Source organism: Engystomops pustulosus, unplaced genomic scaffold (assembly GCF_040894005.1).
Source record: "Engystomops pustulosus unplaced genomic scaffold, aEngPut4.maternal MAT_SCAFFOLD_143, whole genome shotgun sequence".
Classification (NCBI taxonomy): domain Eukaryota; kingdom Metazoa; phylum Chordata; class Amphibia; order Anura; family Leptodactylidae; genus Engystomops; species Engystomops pustulosus.
The window spans coordinates 269677-280579 of record NW_027285023.1 but is presented as its reverse complement, the minus strand read 5'-3'; positions in this window follow the sequence as shown (position 1 = coordinate 280579).

The following is a 10903-nucleotide window of genomic DNA, read 5'->3' as shown; positions in this document are numbered from 1 at the left end:
ATTATGTGAGACTGAGCAGAGACTGCACTGATGTCTATGGGAGCCTCTGCCTCCTCCTCCGGGACTAGTGTCCTGTACCAGGCACATGATCACAGTAAGAGCCCGTCCTACAGTGTAATACAGCCTGTATATTATGTGAGACTGAGCAGAGACTGCACTGATGTATATGGGAGCCTCTGCCTCCTCCTCCGGGACTAGTGTCCTGTACCAGGCACATGATCACAGTAAGAGCCCGTCCTACAGTGTAATACAGCCTGTATATTATGTGAGACTGAGCAGAGACTGCACTGATGTCTATGGGAGCCTCTGCCTCCTCCTCCGGGACTAGTGTCCTGTACCGGGCACATGATCGCAGTAAGAGCCCGTCCTACAGTGTAATACAGCCTGTATATTATGTGAGACTGAGCAGAGACTGCACTGATGTCTATGGGAGCCTCTGCCTCCTCCGGGACTAGTGTCCTGTACCAGGCACATGATCACAGTAAGAGCCCGTCCTACAGTGTAATACAGCCTGTATATTATGTGAGACTGAGCAGAGACTGCACTGATGTCTATGGGAGCCTCTGCCTCCTCCTCCGGGACTAGTGTCCTGTACCAGGCACATGATCACAGTAAGAGCCCATCCTACAGTGTAATACAGCCTGTATATTATGTGAGACTGAGCAGAGACTGCACTGATGTCTATGGGAGCCTCTGCCTCCTCCTCCGGGACTAGTGTCCTGTACCAGGCACATGATCACAGTAAGAGCCCGTCCTACAGTGTAATACAGCCTGTATATTATGTGAGACTGAGCAGAGACTGCACTGATGTCTATGGGAGCCTCTGCCGCCTCCTCCGGGACTAGTGTCCTGTACCAGTCACATGATCACAGTAAGAGCCCGTCCTACAGTGTAATACAGCCTGTATATTATGTGAGACTGAGCAGAGACTGCACTGATGTCTATGGGAGCCTCTGCCTCCTCCTCCGGGACTAGTGTCCTGTACCAGGCACATGATCACAGTAAGAGCCCGTCCTACAGTGTAATACAGCCTGTATATTATGTGAGACTGAGCAGAGACTGCAGACTGCACTGATGTCTATGGGAGCCTCTGCCTCCTCCTCCGGGACTAGTGTCCTGTACCAGTCACATGATCACAGTAAGAGCCCGTCCTAGCAGTGTAATACAGCCTGTATATTATGTGAGACTGAGCAGAGACTGCACTGATGTCTATGGGAGCCTCTGCCGCCTCCTCCGGGACTAGTGTCCTGTACCAGGCACATGATCACAGTAAGAGCCTGTCCTACAGTGTAATACAGCCTGTATATTATGTGAGGACTGAGCAGAGACTGCACTGATGTCTATGGGAGCCTCTGCCTCCTCCTCCGGGACTAGTGTCCTGTACCAGGCACATGATCACAGTAAGAGCCCGTCCTACAGTGTAATACAGCCTGTATATTATGTGAGACTGAGCAGAGACTGCACTGATGTCTATGGGAGCCTCTGCCTCCTCCGGGACTAGTGTCCTGTACCAGGCACATGATCACAGTAAGAGCCCGTCCTACAGTGTAATACAGCCTGTATATTATGTGAGACTGAGCAGAGACTGCACTGATGTCTATGGGAGCCTCTGCCTCCTCCGGGACTAGTGTCCTGTACCAGGCACAGGATCACAGTAAGAGCCTGTCCTACAGTGTAATACAGCCTGTATATTATGTGAGACTGAGCAGAGACTGCACTGATGTCTATGGGAGCCTCTGCCTCCTCCTCCGGGACTAGTGTCCTGTACCGGGCACATGATCACAGTAAGAGCCCGTCCTACAAGTGTAATACAGCCTGTATATTATGTGAGACTGAGCAGAGACTGCACTGATGTCTATGGGAGCCTCTGCCTCCTCCGGGACTAGTGTCCTGTACCAGGCACATGATCACAGTAAGAGCCCGTCCTACAGTGTAATACAGCCTGTATATTATGTGAGACTGAGCAGAGACTGCACTGATGTCTATGGGAGCCTCTGCCTCCTCCGGGACTAGTGTCCTGTACCAGGCACATGATCACAGTAAGAGCCGTCCTACAGTGTAATACAGCCTGTATATTATGTGAGACTGAGCAGAGACTGCACTGATGTCTATGGGAGCCTCTGCCTCCTCCTGGGACTAGTGTCCTGTACCAGGCACATGATCACAGTAAGAGCCCGTCCTACAGTGTAATACAGCCTGTATATTATGTGAGACTGAGCAGAGACTGCACTGATGTCTATGGGAGCCTCTGCCTCCTCCTCCGGGACTAGTGTCCTGTACCGGGCACATGATCACAGTAAGAGCCCGTCCTACAGTGTAATACAGCCTGTATATTATGTGAGACTGAGCAGAGACTGCACTGATGTCTATGGGAGCCTCTGCCTCCTCCTCCGGGACTAGTGTCCTGTACCAGGCACATGATCACAGTAAGAGCCGGTCCTACAGTGTAATACAGCCTGTATATTATGTGAGACTGAGCAGAGACTGCACTGATGTCTATGGGAGCCTCTGCCTCCTCCTCTGGACTAGTGTCCTGTACCGGGCACATGATCACAGTAAGAGCCCGTCCTACAGTGTAATACAGCCTGTATATTATGTGAGACTGAGCAGAGACTGCACTGATGTCTATGGGAGCCCTCTGCTCCTCCGGGACTAGTGTCCTGTACCAGGCACATGATCACAGTAAGAGCCCGTCCTACAGTGTAATACAGCCTGTATATTATGTGAGACTGAGCAGAGACTGCACTGATGTCTATGGGGCCTCTGCCTCCTCCTCCGGGACTAGTGTCCTGTACCAGGCACATGATCACAGTAAGAGCCCGTCCTGCAGTGTAATACAGCCTGTATATTATGTGAGACTGAGCAGAGACTGCACTGATGTCTATGGGAGCCTCTGCCTCCTCCTGGGACTAGTGTCCTGTACCAGGCACATGATCACAGTAAGAGCCCGTCCTACAGTGTAATACAGCCTGTATATTATGTGAGACTGAGCAGAGACTGCACTGATGTCTATGGGAGCCTCTGCCTCCTCCTCCGGGACTAGTGTCCTGTACCGGGCACATGATCACAGTAAGAGCCCGTCCTACAGTGTAATACAGCCTGTATATTATGTGAGACTGAGCAGAGACTGCACTGATGTCTATGGGAGCCTCTGCCTCCTCCGGGACTAGTGTCCTGTACCAGGCACATGATCACAGTAAGAGCCTGTCCTACAGTGTAATACAGCCTGTATATTATGTGAGACTGAGCAGAGACTGCACTGATGTCTATGGGAGCCTCTGCCTCCTCCTCCGGGACTAGTGTCCTGTACCAGGCACATGATCACAGTAAGAGCCGTCCTACAGTGTAATACAGCCTGTATATTATGTGAGACTGAGCAGAGACTGCACTGATGTCTATGGGAGCCTCTGCTCCTCCTCCGGGACTAGTGTCCTGTACCAGGCACATGATCACAGTAAGAGCCCGTCCTACAGTGTAATACAGCCTGTATATTATGTGAGACTGAGCAGAGACTGCACTGATGTCTATGGGGAGCCTCTGCCTCCTCCTCCGGGACTAGTGTCCTGTACCGGGCACATGATCACAGTAAGAGCCCGTCCTACAGTGTAATACAGCCTGTATATTATGTGATACTGAGCAGAGACTGCACTGATGTCTATGGAGCCTCTGCCTCCTCCGGGACTAGTGTCCTGTACCGGGCACATGATCACAGTAAGAGCCGTCCTACAGTGTAATACAGCCTGTATATTATGTGAGACTGAGCAGAGACTGCACTGATGTCTATGGGAGCCTCTGCCTCCCCTCCGGGACTAGTGTCCTGTACCGGGCACATGATCACAGTAAGAGCCCGTCCTACAGTGTAATACAGCCTGTATATTATGTGAGACTGAGCAGAGACTGCACTGATGTCTATGGGAGCCTCTGCCTCCTCCTCCGGGACTAGTGTCCTGTACCAGGCACATGATCACAGTAAGAGCCGTCCTACAGTGTAATACAGCCTGTATATTATGTGAGACTGAGCAGAGACTGCACTGATGTCTATGGGAGCCTCTGCCTCCTCCTCCGGGACTAGTGTCCTGTACCAGGCACATGATCACAGTAAGAGCCCGTCCTACAGTGTAATACAGCCTGTATATTATGTGAGACTGAGCAGAGACTGCACTGATGTCTATGGGAGCCTCTGCCTCCTCCTCCGGGACTAGTGTCCTGTACCAGGCACATGATCACAGTAAGAGCCCGTCCTACAGTGTAATACAGCCTGTATATTATGTGAGACTGAGCAGAGACTGCACTGATGTCTATGGGAGCCTCTGCCTCCTCCTCCGGGACTAGTGTCCTGTACCAGGCACATGATCACAGTAAGAGCCCGTCCTACAGTGTAATACAGCCTGTATATTATGTGAGACTGAGCAGAGACTGCACTGATGTCTATGGGAGCCTCTGCCTCCTCCTCCGGGACTAGTGTCCTGTACCAGGCACATGATCACAGTAAGAGCCCGTCCTACAGTGTAATACAGCCTGTATATTATGTGAGACTGAGCAGAGACTGCACTGATGTCTATGGGAGCCTCTGCCTCCTCCTCCGGGACTAGTGTCCTGTACCGGGCACATGATCACAGTAAGAGCCCGTCCTACAGTGTAATACAGCCTGTATATATGTGAGACTGAGCAGAGACTGCACTGATGTCTATGGGAGCCCTCTGCCTCCTCCGGGACTAGTGTCCTGTACCAGGCACATGATCACAGTAAGAGCCCGTCCTACAGTGTAATACAGCCTGTATATTATGTGAGACTGAGCAGAGACTGCACTGATGTCTATGGGGCCTCTGCCTCCTCCTCCGGGACTAGTGTCCTGTACCAGGCACATGATCACAGTAAGAGCCGTCCTACAGTGTAATACAGCCTGTATATTATGTGAGACTGAGCAGAGACTGCACTGATGTCTATGGGAGCCTCTGCCTCCTCCGGGACTAGTGTCCTGTACCAGGCACATGATCACAGTAAGAGCCCGTCCTACAGTGTAATACAGCCTGTATATTATGTGAGACTGAGCAGAGACTGCACTGATGTCTATGGGAGCCTCTGCCTCCTCCTCCGGGACTAGTGTCCTGTACCAGGCACATGATCACAGTAAGAGCCCGTCCTACAGTGTAATACAGCCTGTATATTATGTGAGACTGAGCAGAGACTGCACTGATGTCTATGGGAGCCTCTGCCTCCTCCTCCGGGACTAGTGTCCTGTACCAGGCACATGATCACAGTAAGAGCCCGTCCTACAGTGTAATACAGCCTGTATATTATGTGAGACTGAGCAGAGACTGCACTGATGTCTATGGGAGCCTCTGCCTCCTCCTCCGGGACTAGTGTCCTGTACCAGGGCACATGATCACAGTAAGAGCCCGTCCTACAGTGTAATACAGCCTGTATATTATGTGAGACTGAGCAGAGACTGCACTGATGTCTATGGGAGCCTCTGCCTCCTCCTCCCGGGACTAGTGTCCTGTACCAGGCACATGATCACAGTAAGAGCCCGTCCTACAGTGTAATACAGCCTGTATATTATGTGAGACTGAGCAGAGACTGCACTGATGTCTATGGGAGCCTCTGCCTCCTCCTCCGGGACTAGTGTCCTGTACCAGGCACATGATCACAGTAAGAGCCCGTCCTACAGTGTAATACAGCCTGTATATTATGTGAGACTGAGCAGAGACTGCACTGATGTCTATGGGAGCCTCTGCCTCCTCCTCCGGGACTAGTGTCCTGTACCAGGCACATGATCACAGTAAGAGCCGGTCCTACAGTGTAATACAGCCTGTATATTATGTGAGACTGAGCAGAGACTGCACTGATGTCTATGGGGGCCTCTGCCTCCTCCGGGACTAGTGTCCTGTACCGGGCACATGATCACAGTAAGAGCCCGTCCTACAGTGTAATACAGCCTGTATATTATGTGAGACTGAGCAGAGACTGCACTGATGTCTATGGGAGCCTCTGCCGCCTCCTCCGGGACTAGTGTCCTGTACCAGGGCACATGATCACAGTAAGAGCCCGTCCTACAGTGTAATACAGCCTGTATATTATGTGAGACTGAGCAGAGACTGCACTGATGTCTATGGGAGCCTCTGCCTCCTCCTCCGGGACTAGTGTCCTGTACCAGGCACATGATCACAGTAAGAGCCCGTCCTACAGTGTAATACAGCCTGTATATTATGTGAGACTGAGCAGAGACTGCACTGATGTCTATGGGGGCCTCTGCCTCCTCTGGGACTAGTGTCCTGTACCAGGCACATGATCACAGTAAGAGCCCGTCCTACAGTGTAATACAGCCTGTATATTATGTGAGACTGAGCAGAGACTGCACTGATGTCTATGGGAGCCTCTGCCTCCTCCTCCGGGACTAGTGTCCTGTACCAGGCACATGATCACAGTAAGAGCCCGTCCTACAGTGTAATACAGCCTGTATATTATGTGAGACTGAGCAGAGACTGCACTGATGTCTATGGGAGCCTCTGCCTCCTCCTCCAGGACTAGTGTCCTGTACCAGGCACATGATCACAGTAAGAGCCCGTCCTACAGTGTAATACAGCCTGTATATTATGTGAGACTGAGCAGAGACTGCACTGATGTCTATGGGAGCCTCTGCCTCCTCCTCCGGGACTAGTGTCCTGTACCAGGCACATGATCACAGTAAGAGCCGTCCTACAGTGTAATACAGCCTGTATATTATGTGAGACTGAGCAGAGACTGCACTGATGTCTATGGGGGCCTCTGCCTCCTCCTCCGGGACTAGTGTCCTGTACCAGGCACATGATCACAGTAAGAGCCGTCCTGCAGTGTAATACAGCCTGTATATTATGTGAGACTGAGCAGAGACTGCACTGATGTCTATGGGAGCCTCTGCCTCCTCCTCCGGGACTAGTGTCCTGTACCGGGCACATGATCACAGTAAGAGCCCGTCCTGCAGTGTAATACAGTCTGTATATTATGTGAGACTGAGCAGAGACTGCACTGATGTCTATGGGAGCCTCTGCCTCCTCCTCCGGGACTAGTGTCCTGTACCAGGCACATGATCACAGTAAGAGCCCGTCCTACAGTGTAATACAGCCTGTATATTATGTGAGACTGAGCAGAGACTGCACTGATGTCTATGGGAGCCTCTGCCTCCTCCTCCGGGACTAGTGTCCTGTACCAGGCACATGATCACAGTAAGAGCCCGTCCTACAGTGTAATACAGCCTGTATATTATGTGACACTGAGCAGAGACTGCACTGGTGTCTATGGGAGCCTCTGCCTCCTCCTCCGGGACTAGTGTCCTGTACCAGGCACATGATCACAGTAAGAGCCCGTCCTACAGTGTAATACAGCCTGTATATTATGTGAGACTGAGCAGAGACTGCACTGATGTCTATGGGAGCCTCTGCCTCCTCCGGGACTAGTGTCCTGTACCAGGCACATGATCACAGTAAGAGCCTGTCCTACAGTGTAATACAGCCTGTATATTATGTGAGGCTGAGCAGAGACTGCACTGATGTCTATGGGAGCCTCTGCCTCCTCCTCCGGGACTAGTGTCCTGTACCAGGCACATGATCACAGTAAGAGCCCGTCCTACAGTGTAATACAGCCTGTATATTATGTGAGACTGAGCAGAGACTGCACTGATGTCTATGGGAGCCTCTGCCTCCTCCGGGACTAGTGTCCTGTACCGGGCACATGATCACAGTAAGAGCCCGTCCTACAGTGTAATACAGCCTGTATATTATGTGACACTGAGCAGAGACTGCACTGGTGTCTATGGGAGCCTCTGCCTCCTCCTCCGGGACTAGTGTCCTGTACCAGGCACATGATCACAGTAAGAGCCCGTCCTACAGTGTAATACAGCCTGTATATTATGTGAGGCTGAGCAGAGACTGCACTGATGTCTATGGGAGCCTCTGCCTCCTCCTCCGGGACTAGTGTCCTGTACCAGGCACATGATCACAGTAAGAGCCCGTCCTACAGTGTAATACAGCCTGTATATTATGTGAGACTGAGCAGAGACTGCACTGATGTCTATGGGAGCCTCTGCCTCCTCCTCCGGGACTAGTGTCCTGTACCGGGCACATGATCACAGTAAGAGCCCGTCCTACAGTGTAATACAGCCTGTATATTATGTGAGACTGAGCAGAGACTGCACTGATGTCTATGGGAGCCTCTGCCTCCTCCTCCGGGACTAGTGTCCTGTACCGGGCACATGATCACAGTAAGAGCTCGTCCTACAGTGTAATACAGCCTGTATATTATGTGAGACTGAGCAGAGACTGCACTGATGTCTATGGGAGCCTCTGCCTCCTCCTCCGGGACTAGTGTCCTGTACCGGGCACATGATCACAGTAAGAGCCCGTCCTACAGTGTAATACAGCCTGTATATTATGTGAGACTGAGCAGAGACTGCACTGATGTCTATGGGAGCCTCTGCCTCCTCCGGGACTAGTGTCCTGTACCGGGCACATGATCACAGTAAGAGCCCGTCCTACAGTGTAATACAGCCTGTATATTATGTGAGACTGAGCAGAGACTGCACTGATGTCTATGGGAGCCTCTGCCTCCTCCGGGACTAGTGTCCTGTACCAGGCACATGATCACAGTAAGAGCCCGTCCTACAGTGTAATACAGCCTGTATATTATGTGAGACTGAGCAGAGACTGCACTGATGTCTATGGGGGCCTCTGCCTCCTCCTCCGGGACTAGTGTCCTGTACCAGGCACATGATCACAGTAAGAGCCGTCCTACAGTGTAATACAGCCTGTATATTATGTGAGACTGAGCAGAGACTGCACTGATGTCTATGGGAGCCGCTGCCTCCTCCTCCGGGACTAGTGTCCTGTACCGGGCACATGATCACAGTAAGAGCCCGTCCTACAGTGTAATACAGCCTGTATATTATGTGAGGCTGAGCAGAGACTGCACTGATGTCTATGGGAGCCTCTGCCTCCTCCTCCGGGACTAGTGTCCTGTACCAGGCACATGATCACAGTAAGAGCCGTCCTACAGTGTAATACAGCCTGTATATTATGTGAGACTGAGCAGAGACTGCACTGATGTCTATGGGAGCCTCTGCCTCCTCCTCCGGGACTAGTGTCCTGTACCAGGCACATGATCACAGTAAGAGCCCGTCCTACAGTGTAATACAGCCTGTATATTATGTGAGACTGAGCAGAGACTGCACTGATGTCTATGGGAGCCTCTGCCTCCTCCGGGACTAGTGTCCTGTACCGGGCACATGATCACAGTAAGAGCCCGTCCTACAGTGTAATACAGCCTGTATATTATGTGAGACTGAGCAGAGACTGCACTGATGTCTATGGGAGCCTCTGCCTCCTCCTCCGGGACTAGTGTCCTGTACCACGCACATGATCACAGTAAGAGCCCGTCCTACAGTGTAATACAGCCTGTATATTATGTGAGACTGAGCAGAGACTGCACTGATGTCTATGGGAGCCGCTGCCTCCTCCTCCGGGACTAGTGTCCTGTACCGGGCACATGATCACAGTAAGAGCCCGTCCTACAGTGTAATACAGCCTGTATATTATGTGAGACTGAGCAGAGACTGCACTGATGTCTATGGGAGCCTCTGCCTCCTCCTCCGGGACTAGTGTCCTGTACCGGGCACATGATCACAGTAAGAGCCCGTCCTACAGTGTAATACAGCCTGTATATTATGTGAGACTGAGCAGAGACTGCACTGATGTCTATGGGAGCCTCTGCCTCCTCCTCCGGGACTAGTGTCCTGTACCGGGCACATGATCACAGTAAGAGCCGTCCTACAGTGTAATACAGCCTGTATATTATGTGAGACTGAGCAGAGACTGCACTGATGTCTATGGGAGCCTCTGCCTCCTCCTCCGGGACTAGTGTCCTGTACCAGGCACATGATCACAGTAAGAGCCCGTCCTACAGTGTAATACAGCCTGTATATTATGTGAGACTGAGCAGAGACTGCACTGATGTCTATGGGAGCCTCTGCCTCCTCCTCCGGGACTAGTGTCCTGTACCGGGCACATGATCACAGTAAGAGCCCGTCCTGCAGTGTAATACAGCCTGTATATTATGTGAGACTGAGCAGAGACTGCACTGATGTCTATGGGAGCCTCTGCCTCCTCCTCCGGGACTAGTGTCCTGTACCAGGCACATGATCACAGTAAGAGCCCGTCCTACAGTGTAATACAGCCTGTATATTATGTGAGACTGAGCAGAGACTGCACTGATGTCTATGGGGCCTCTGCCTCCTCCTCCGGGACTAGTGTCCTGTACCAGGCACATGATCACAGTAAGAGCCGTCCTACAGTGTAATACAGCCTGTATATTATGTGAGACTGAGCAGAGACTGCACTGATGTCTATGGGAGCCTCTGCCTCCTCCTCCGGGACTAGTGTCCTGTACCGGGCACATGATCACAGTAAGAGCCGTCCTACAGTGTAATACAGCCTGTATATTATGTGAGACTGAGCAGAGACTGCACTGATGTCTATGGGAGCCTCTGCCTCCTCCTCCGGGACTAGTGTCCTGTACCGGGCACATGATCACAGTAAGAGCCGTCCTACAGTGTAATACAGCCTGTATATTATGTGAGACTGAGCAGAGACTGCACTGATGTCTATGGGGCCTCTGCCTCCTCCTCCGGGACTAGTGTCCTGTACCAGGCACATGATCACAGTAAGAGCCGTCCTACAGTGTAATACAGCCTGTATATTATGTGAGACTGAGCAGAGACTGCACTGATGTCTATGGGAGCCTCTGCCTCCTCCTCCGGGACTAGTGTCCTGTACCGGGCACATGATCACAGTAAGAGCCGTCCTACAGTGTAATACAGCCTGTATATTATGTGAGACTGAGCAGAGACTGCACTGATGTCTATGGGAGCCTC